At 42.2% G+C, this 5,004-nt stretch overlaps 1 non-coding gene across 1 annotated transcript; it reads right to left on the reverse strand.

Annotated features, from left to right (window-relative positions):
- Positions 1-547: 547 nt before the first annotated feature.
- On the reverse strand, positions 548-624 carry trnaa-ugc (transfer RNA alanine (anticodon UGC)). The gene has a single exon. It is a non-coding gene; the product is annotated as a tRNA-Ala (tRNA).
- Positions 625-5,004: the final 4,380 nt, after the last annotated feature.

A 5,004-nucleotide genomic window follows, 5' to 3' on the forward strand; every position in this document is an offset into this window, starting at 1 on the left:
CTTCTTGTACAGAATCTTCTCAGGTTTTGGCCTGCCAAATGAGTTCTGTTATACTCACAGACACCATTCAAACAGTTTTAGAAACGTAGGAGTGTTTTCTATCCAAAGCTAATAATTATATGCATATTCTAGTTTCTGGGCAGGAGTAATAATCAGATTAAATTGGGTACGTTTTTTATCCGGCCGTGAAAATACTGCCCTCTAGCCATAACAGGTTAACGAGAGTCTTGTCTTTAAAATGGTGTAAAATAGCCATATGTTTGAGAAATTGAAGTAATAGCATTTCTAAGGTATTTGAATATCACGCCACGGGATTCCACTGGCTGTTGAGTAGGTGGGACGATTTCGTCCCACATACCCTAGAGAGGATTTAAGTATCACAGTATCATCAAGTTTCATCCAGTATCACAGTATCATCCAGTATCGCAGTATTATCCAGTATCTACATTTACATTTTAGTCATTTAGCAGACGCTCTTATCCAGAGCGACTTACATTAGTGAATGCATACATTTCATTTCATACATATTTGTTTTTTTTTCCTGTGCTGGCCCCCGTGGGAATCGAACCCACAACCCTGGCGTTGCAAACACCATGCTCTACCAACTGAGCTACAGGGAAGGCCTTCTCAGTATCATTCAGTATCACAGTATCATCCAGTATCATAAATCATCATATCTGTATCATCCTATATCACAGTATCATCCAGTATCATCCAGTATAATCCTGTATCACAGTATCATCCAGTATCATCTTGCATCACAGCATCATCCAGTATCACAGTATCTTCCAGTATCACAGTATCATCCAGTATCACAGTATCATCTAGTATCATCCAGTATCACAGTATCTCAGTATGTATCATCCAGTATCATCCATTATCATACCTGTATCATACAGTATCACAGTATTATCCAGTATCATCCAGTATCACAGCATCTCAGTGTCATTCAGTATCACAGTATCATCCAGTACCATAAATCATCATATCTGTATCATCCTATATCACAGTATCATCCAGTATCATCCAGTATAATCCTGTATCACAGTATCATCCAGTATCATCTTGCATCACAGCATCATCCAGTATCACAGTATCTTCCAGTATCACAGTATCATCCAGTATCACAGTATCATCTAGTATCATCCAGTATCACAGTATCTCAGTATGTATCATCCAGTATCATCCATTATCATACCTGTATCATACAGTATAATCTTGTATCACAGTATCATCCTGTATCACAGTATCATCCAGTATCACAGTATCATCCAGTATCACATAATCATCCAGTATCACATTATCTCCAGTATCACAATATCATCCAGTATCATCCAGTATCACAGTATCATCTAGTATCACAGTATCATCCAGTATCACAGTATAATCCAGTGTATCACAGTATCATCCAGTATCACAATATCATCCAGTATCATCCAGTATCACAATATCATCAAGTATCATCCAGTATCACAGTATCATCCAGTGTATCACAGTACCATCCAGTATCACAGTATCAAAGTATCATCCAGTATCACAGTATCATCCAGTATCATCCAGTATCACAATATCATCCAATATCATCCAGTATCATCCAGTATCACAGTATCATCCAGTGTATCACAGTATCATCCAGTATCACAGTATCATCCAGTATCATCCAGTATCACAATATCATCTAATATCATCCAGTATCATCCAGTATCATCCAGTATCACAGTATCATCCAGTGTATCACAGTATCATCCAGTATCACAGTATCATCCAGTATCATCCAGTATCACAATATCATCCAGTATCATCCAGTATCACAATATCATCCAGTGTCACAGTAGCATCCACTGTATCAAAGTATCATCCAGTATCACACTATAATCCAGTATCATCTTGTATCACAATTTCATCCAGTATCATCCAGTATCACAGTATCATCCAGTATCACAGTATCATTCAGTATCATCCAGTATCACAATATCATCCAGTATCACAGTATCATCCAGTGTATCACAGTATCATCCAGTATCATCCAGTATCACAATATCATACAGTATCACAGTATCATCCACTGTATCAAAGTATCATCCAGTATCACACTATCATCCAGTATCATCTGGTATCCACAATGCAGTAACTATGGTGAATATACATGACAACATATTTGAAATACCCAATTTCCCCATATTTGAATATACACTGAACAAAAATATAAACGCAACATGCAACAATTTCAAAGGAAATCAGTCAACTGAAATAAACTCATTAGGCCCTAATCTATAGATTTCACATGACTGGAAATACAGACATGCATCTGTTGGTCACAGATACCTTTAAAAAAGTAGGGGCGTGGATCGGAAAACCAGTCAGTATCTGCTGTGACCACCATCCAGTATCTGCCTTATGCAGGTGATAGGCTGTTGGTTGTGGCCTGTGGAATGTTGTCCCACTCTTCAATGGCTGTGTGAAGTTGCTGGATATTGGCGGGAACTGGAACACACTATCATACATGTAGATCCAGAGCATCCCAAACATGCTCAATGGGAGACATATCTGGTGAGTATGCAGGCCATGGAATAACTTCCAGGAATTGTGTACAAATCCTTGCGACATGGGGCCGTGCATTGTCATGCTGAAACATGAGGTGATGGCAGCGGATGAATGGCACGACAATGGGCCTTAGGATCTCATCACGGTATCTCTGTGCATTCAAATTGCCATTGATAAAATGCAATTGTCCATAGCTTATGCCTCCCCATACTATAACCCCACCGCCACCATGGGGCACTTTGTTCACAACATTGACATCAACAACCCTCTCGCTGTCTGCCATCTGCCAGGTACAGTTGAAACCGGGATTCATACGTGAAGAGCACACTTCTCCGCTTCTCCGTTGTTAAATGTGGTCTATGGCTGTGAAGCTGGTTGGACATACAGCCAAATTCTCTAAAACGACGTCGTATGGTATGGTAGAGAAATTCATGTTTCAGAGTGGCTTTTTATTGTCCCCACCAAGGTGCAACTCTATAATGATCATGCTGTTTAATCATCTTCTTGATATGCCACACCTGTCAGGTGGATGGATTATCTTGGCGAAGGAGAAATGCTCACTAACAGGGATGTAAATACATTTGTGCACAACATTTGAGAGAAATACGTTTTTTGGTGCATATGTGTCACGACTGTCTAGGACCAGTGGAGAGGTGGAATCAGGAGCAGGAGACAGAGGGCCGGAGCAACGGTGTTTTAATAATATTATTGACACGCAATAGCCGTAGGGCACCAGGCGCGTGGCGAAGTCTGCCAGGGGAAAAACACCTTCCCAAAATAAGCGCACTGGAAACGAAAAGCGCACGGGGCGCAGCCCGGCAATAATAATCTACAATAACAATTTATAATCACAACTGTCCTGAGTGGACAATAAACAATCCCGCATGAGAACCCCAACTGAAAATACACACTAAATAACCCCCACTAATGACAAACACAAAACAGGTGCGAGATAGACAGACAGACAAAACCAAAAGACACAGAAACAACGATCGGTGGCAGCTAATAGGCCGGTGACGACGACCGCCGAGCGCCGCCCGACCGAGGAGGGGCGCCACCTTCGTTAGATACTGTGACAATATGGAACATATCCCCCCCTTTCCTGGACCCAGTTAGATAGAATCCCTTCTACAGTATCTATATCTGTGGTGCGAGTGAGCAAAAAGCATCTTATGTTAGCAATTCAACTTGCAGTGGTCTTTGGTGCTGTGCTACTGTCAGACCAAGTTGTGTGTGTGTGTGTATGGGTGGCTCAGCGGGAGGGAGCTGCTGGAAGTTATCACGGCTCTCTCTCTCCCTCCCTTTTTCTACCCCTTCCTCTCTCTCTCTTTCTCCCTCCCTATCTCTCTTTCTCCCTCCCTCTCTCTCTCTCTCTCTCTCTCTCTCTCTCTCTCTCTCTCTCCACTTCAATTCAATTCAAGGGGCTTTATTGGCATGGGAAACATATGTTAACAATGCCAAAGCAAGTGCCGAAGCGCTCTCTCTCTCTCTCTCTCTCTCTCTCTCTCTCTCCCTCTCTTTGGAGTGCAATGCTATCCTTTTTTATGGGTTGAGGATTTTCACTGACTAAAAGGCTCTGCATGGTCATTCGGACATCTGCAGTGGGCGTACAGCATTTACTACGATGCGTCCTCAGCAGAAGCTAGAGCATTCATACTTATTGTGCTTCGCTGAGCAGAGCTGTTGTGAAGGAAGTTGTCAAGGAAGTGAGTTTGTGTTTATACAGGACCTCCCGCCCACACCTACCGTCAATCAGTCATGTCAATGCGGAGCTATATGGAGCTCTCAGCATTGTTAAACAATTTGGGAGGCGCACAGCGATGCGGTATGGAGCTCGTAAGCCTCCGGATGCTCCACACTCTCCTTCCCGAGACTCCGGACCACATTTCCAGATCAAGCATAAATGGTCTTTAAATGCTCACGCTTGTTACACTGTTAATGAAGTGAACGAAGCAACACCTCTGTCTATTACTGATGTTGTAATTAACAAGCGGCAGCAGACACTTAATTAGCGTTAGTGCTGCAGGTCTGACAGACAGTGTGTTGCTCCTGGCCTTCGTTCTCACGGCTGAATGTAGCCTCTGTTATGGACGGTATAGGTGTGTGTGTGTCAATGTGCGTGTGTTGAAGTATGAATGCATATAAACTGAGTGTTTAGTGTGTGTTGCGCGCATGTGCGTGTGTACGGCTTTTGTGTGTGGGAGTTGAAGAACGACTACATATGTAATAACCTGCAGGAGCTTTCAACAGGGGCAATCTATCTCACTACCTTTTGTGCCCTGCACCTGAAGTCACTAGATGTGCGTACACTACATTTAAACGGTGTGTGATCATGACTATGGAATTGTCCAAAAGGAAATTTACTAGAGTCTATTGAGTAAGACTGGTTGGACTTCAGGCTGTTTAAAAAAATAAACAACCATTAGTACGTCCATTTGGACAATTTTAAAGTAATGACAT

Source organism: Salmo salar, chromosome ssa26 (genome assembly GCF_905237065.1).
Source record: "Salmo salar chromosome ssa26, Ssal_v3.1, whole genome shotgun sequence".
Taxonomy (NCBI): Eukaryota; Metazoa; Chordata; class Actinopteri; order Salmoniformes; family Salmonidae; genus Salmo; species Salmo salar.